Consider the following 6,119-nt stretch of genomic DNA (forward strand, 5'->3'; position numbering starts at 1 on the left):
TTACTTTTGAGCAAATGCAACCTATAAGATTATTGGTAGCATTTGCTGCAGGTAAGCTTATTGGTTGCATTTGCCCAAGTGCTGTGGATAAGCTTATCAGTTGCATTAGCTCAAGAGCTGCGGCCCGAGCGCCATGAGAATCAGGTTAGAGAAATAAATGCTGAACGAGTGAGCAATTGCCAAGAGTATATTCACGGGGGGGGGGGGGGGGGGAAGAAAGAGAGATTTTTAATATTTTGAGTATAGTAAGATCCACTGTAATCAAAATACTGATTCTCGAGTAGGGAAACCTACCCCCACCTCCTCGTGGTTCGGGCTGGGCGGCCAAAAGGCCGGCAAACGGGGGAGGTGGCGCCAAGATGTCAAACTCTGCAGTAGCAAAATGGCTAGGCACAAGACTAAATCACAGAAATAGAGATGAAAGAACTCAAAGATAGTTGGAAGACTGGAGACAATGAAGGCTATGAAATAACCTCTCTATATAAGAATTGAAGTCATCAAACGAGGTTTTTGCCTTGAAATCTGAACAATATCAGCGCACCTCATAAGCGGAACTATGGCCCCCTCTCTGACTTGCGAACAGTTCCGTTTCAAACATTGTAAAATGAAGTCCTCATTTCATCGGGGGGGGGGGGGGAAACTATGTCAATTCATATATACACATACATTAGATCTGCCCACTCCACTTTCGATGCTGGGGGCATTGTCCCCCCCCCCCCCAGTATCTCCACCCATGGATAACGTACTTGTACTCTTTAGGTCACTATTGTGTTCATTCATATGCTTGCACTCTCTTGTGGTTCATCCACATACTTCTATATTCACATGCGTGGTCACTCTTGTGGTTGCTTACACATGCTCTAGGTAACTCTTGTAAGCAATCATGCTTTCACATTCTGTGAGTCACTGTTGCTTACCTGTTTGCACTACCTTGTTCACTCGCCGTTGCTCATGTGCTTGCACACTGCAGGTCAATCCCAGAGTTGTGGAAATATGTCATCTGTGAATAGGCCACCTGTGGGCTGCATGAATTTTGCCGCCATTTTCCCATTCCAGTCTAATTTTCTTGACTACTCTTTACTCTAAATTGCCACCCTGCACTATAACTCGCTTGGCCTCCCCCACTCCTGTATGTAGTGTCTCTAAAATCACTTTCAGTCACACATGCACACTCTAGGTCATTCACATGCTTGCTCACTCATTCTGTAGGTCACGTGCTTAGATGCTGTTTTAGTCACACACATTACTGCACATGCACTAGGTCAGGGGCGTCGGAAGTGTTTCGAACTTGTGGGTGCTCGTCTTGAAACCCATGTAGGAAATTTCGATTTCTGAATCAATTCTGTGGGTGCTCGGACCCGTTTTACAAACTTCCGTGGGTGCTCGAGCACCCACAGCACCCCCGGCTCCGATGCCACTGCACTAGGTTACTTGCTCTGTAGGTCACTCGTTAGGTCATTCACATGCATGCTCTGTCACTCTTTTGGTCATTAACATACTTGCTCATGAAAAGTAATTTTTTCTTGCTCATTCATGCTTGTAAACTGTTTTGCTCATTCATGCTTGCAAGCTGTTTTGGTCACTCATGTGCTTAGATGCAGTTTTGGTCGCACACATAACTGCACATGCACTAGGCTACTTGCTCTGTAGGTCATTCTTTTAGTCATTCATGCGCTTGTTCAAGGTTTGCATCACTCACTGACTGGTTCCTCACTCTGTGGGACACTCTTTTGCTCGCTCACGTGCTTGCAAATTCTTTTGGTCATTCACTGACTTAGTCCCTTTCTGTCTAGGCAGATCAGATTTATTGAGGGTTATACAAACTTTGTCACTTTTCTTCCATTCTACCAATTTCCCCGGCTACTCGTACCTCAAATTTGCCACCCTGGGCTGTAGCGCCCCCTGTAAATACTCCACTGGTCACTAGTGATTTAGAACTCTGCCGATCAAACATAATTTTGTAAAAATTAACTAAAGTCTCGGGCCACATCAGATGACTCTGACTTGCGGGCCGTGGGTTGAACACGTAGACTCCACGTACAGTCTAATTTTAATTCGCGATTTCCTATCCCACGAAAGCAAGGCCTTACCGATTAAATTTCTTGCCGGCGGGTCCTTTGGACTTTGCAGGACAGCATACCTGCAGTGGGCGTCAGATTTGAGGAATGAGTGGCCAAGAAAATTAGAATGGGAGGATGGCAAAATTTTTTGTATAAATCTCGATATATCCACCTCTGCCCAGATAGCAATGGACTAGGTTAGTGAGTGACTTTGAGCGTTTGCAAGCAAGTGAATGACCAAAAGAGTGGCTGACACAGTGGACTAAGTAAATGAGTGACCTAGAGTGTGTGAAAGCATGACAATGACCAAAAGAGTGATCTAGAGTGCATAAACATGCGAATGGCTGAAACAGTGATCTAGAGAAGGTGAAAGCATGCGAGTGGCCAAAAAACTGCCACAGAGCAGTGTAAATGATCAACAGTGACATATAAAGCAAGGAACCATGTCAGTGAGTGACCGAAAGCGCCAGTAGAGCATGTGAGTGATCAAAACACTGGTCTAAAATTGACAAAAATAGTGGCCAAAAGAATGACTTGGGTGTACTTGCAGGGGGAGGGGCAAGTGGGTCATGGCAAAGGGGACGAATTCGAGGAAAGAGTAGTCAAGACAATTAGACTATAATGTGAGAAGGGCGGCAAAACTCTACATGCGCCTCTGTATACATAGCATACGTCAGGAGCACGGCCGCAGCTATAGTCCGTTTCAGGTTAACTTTGCAGTGAAGGGGAAGCTACGAGGGAACCGCATCACTCGTTGCTATGGGAACGAAAGCCTCTTAACCAATGTATCGATGCGCGGCCTCGGTAAGGTATGGCCGATTCTCGCCAATCTCACTGAGAAAAATGTTTTTTGCGTGTAACGTAATTGCACAGTTAAATTAGTAATAATTATAGAATTAAAAGAAAACCATTGCTGGTACTTTCAGAAATTAAAGTGAGGTTTTTGAAATCATTTAGTTTTGTTTTTTGATTAGAAAGTGTTTTAAAATTTAGAAAAAATAATTATCTTCCATCAGCGTGTCACTTACTCTTCATTGATGTGCCGTAAGTAACACTAAAAATTTCATAAAACAGTCATATGTTTCTGCAATATTTCCCTTCCCTCAGCTGAAATTTATTTACAAAAAAAAAATCCAAACAATATTATGAAAGCAACGTATAGTTTTAAAATACTGCATATTAAACATGGCTCTCAAAAACTTGGGATTTTTAATTTTTTCTTCAATTTAAATGGAAAGAATTAATATTAAATAAAATTGAGAAGCAGATTAACTCTGTTTCCACGTGTGAATGCAGGAATAGCACCAAATAATAATAATGATACGGAAAACTTTAGAATTTTTCTACTCACTTTTCTTGCCGAAATTTTCGTCGCTCAACCTCCCCCCTTCCCCGAACGGTATACGTCGATGCCACTTGTTTTCACGACAGCTTTAGTCTTTTGTTACGGTTGATGTGCTGCTCATGGTTATTGCGGATGATTCTTATCCAGTTTTGTTTACAGCGAGTATTCAAAAACCAAAAATATAGTATTCAGGAATGGAAGTGCAGAGAACTTTAGCGTGGCTATCTCTGGTGAAAATAAAGACACAACTGTCACATAAAAGATGAAAGCCCAAACCACTGTGGACCCCCCACCTCTCTCTTTTATTTTATCTGAAGAGACACTAAAGGCAAAGGGCCATCGAGAGAAACAGGTGGGTGGAAGATGGCGTCCGTTCGTGTGAGTGGAAGTCGCGACTCTGTCAACACTCTCCGTGATCGGAAACTAAAACTATCCCATAAACATGGCAAAAAAATAAATAATTTAAAAAAAAAAGGAAAACCTAACCAAAACTTCTGCACCCATAAACAGCCTCTCACAATAGTATCGGCAATCTCGTGGAAGAGAAACACTTCTTGTAATCTATGAGTGAATATCTGAACTCACTGAGCCTATTTTTGGGAGAAAATAAAACTGATTGAATATTCGTTTTTATGTAAGCCTATACCTGCATGTAAAACAATGAAAAATTCAAAGAAAATAACGAAAAAAAAAATATATATATACGCGAGATATTGGCGGGAAAAATTTCTAGGATATCGCGCCAGTGTCGTTGCCGTTGCTATGGATTTTTGATAATGGTAACCAATATTTTTTATAATTTTAAACAAGAAAACAACGGTTCAAAACGCTGTTTTTTCAGTATTTTTTTCAAAATCATAGAAAAAATCGAAATATTCTGTATAAAGGTTCATCTTAAACCTCCGATATATGAAAACTATATTTTGCGGCGAAGGAATACACGCTCTACCTTTCTCTTCACTGCAAAGTTAACCTGAAACAGACTATAGATACTTTGTCTCCCCTCATGTTTAAGCAGTTGGAGTGTGATTTCAACCGCTATTCTGGTCCAGCACCAAACTCTCCTGCTCCCCCTCTAGTTGTGGGCCCTTGATTTCAAGGGCTCTGGACTTTTTGATCCGCTACCCCAAAATCAACAAGATCAGTTTTGCGACCCATGGTACTGCTTGTTCGAAATTAGTGAAAACAGGCGCAATAAGTGCATTTTTAACAGGAATGTAAGTGGATTTGTACTACCCTTTTCGGAAACTCCCACGAATGAAGTTTGGGTCGTGACCCACGGCTCAAAACCCTTTGCTGTAAGTGGTTTCGTTTGAACCTTCTCGGAAGCCCCTGCAAATCAGAAGGGGCAGGACCCTTATCTCGAGCTCCTGGCTGTTAGTGAATATGAGCGAACCATCTCAGTCGTTCGCACACATTTGCTTCCAATGTTTGCTTTTCCCCGCTGTAATGTCACACCATCGGCTAAAGCCAGGGACACACGTGCCAATTCTGGCTCAATACGTTCCAAGTTTGGTCATGGGTAAGTAGTGTGGCAGCTCCACCACTGGCAATGATCGTCAAATGTTGGAGACGGGTCGAAACGAACGACCAGTACGTTCCTGCTTCCAAGTCAAACGTGCCGGCTTCCTTCCCGATCTTCTAATCCGTCTGGCCAAACATTGGTCGAAGAACGTCAGTAGTAGACGCAACACGGAGAGTTCTGGAATCAAATATTCGCTAAAGAATACTGGGTCAATGTGTAGCCAGCCTATACAGCTGCTGCTGCTGCTTTGCATCAGGGGAAGGCAAATATTGGAAGCAAATATTTGCGAATGGCTTGGGCCAAGCGTGACACGAGCGTGGCCCTGGCTATAAGCTAACTACTCACTAGCACAGCCCAGATCCATGTTCCTTTGCAAATATTTGCTTCCAGAACATACTCCACGTCAATGTTATGACGGCTTGCGTTCCTCAACCAATGACTGATGGAAGCTGGCGAAGGAAGGCTGCTGCTCTAACTTGTGTTGAGGGCTGCAAGGTCGTTCTCTTTGACCAGCCTTCTAGCCGTGGCCCCCACATTCTGGAGCAGGGTCCCAGGCTGGGATCTTGCGCTGTCCTCCTGGTCAGACTTTTCACGAGCCCTTCTATAGTTAATTTATAGCATGAAAAAGCTAAAAATGGGAATTGTCCTGGGTAGCCCCCCCCTTGTGGGGTGCATGCTTCTAGCCACCAACATTTCACGGCCATTGCCCATGATGGAGTGGCCACACTGCTCGCCCATGACTAGGTTTTCAGACACCCGTTCTCGGGAATTTTTAACGATTTCCCGTTTCCGAAATCCCGAGAATTCCGGAAAAATACTGTTGCAACAGTGTTTATAGAGCAAAATTTTTCAAAAAAATCAATGGGAAATTTTCGTTGAAAAATTTTTCTCTAGCATTGCGTGTGGAAAAGAAATATAGAGGAATGATACGCAATGGGAGGGCTTTTCCAGTTTCCAATTCTTAAAACTACAAGTAACCTTGTGCCTACTATAAAATCCTAATACTGAGTGAATTATACAAAGAGCATGAAGTAAAGTCCCTCTTCCATTTTATGACCCTGTTTTGGAGAACACAGATCAGCGTTTCTCAACCTATGGTCCGCAGGCAGACTTGATAATTCAATTCTAACTGGATGAAAAATTAATCAATTGATTCACAAATAAAAATTTTACTTTCGTACTTAGGTTC

This window comes from Pholcus phalangioides, unplaced genomic scaffold (genome assembly GCF_987345545.1).
Source record: "Pholcus phalangioides strain wild (caught in Gottingen) unplaced genomic scaffold, Ppha-v1.0 ptg000017l_1, whole genome shotgun sequence".
In the NCBI taxonomy this organism is placed as follows: domain Eukaryota; kingdom Metazoa; phylum Arthropoda; class Arachnida; order Araneae; family Pholcidae; genus Pholcus; species Pholcus phalangioides.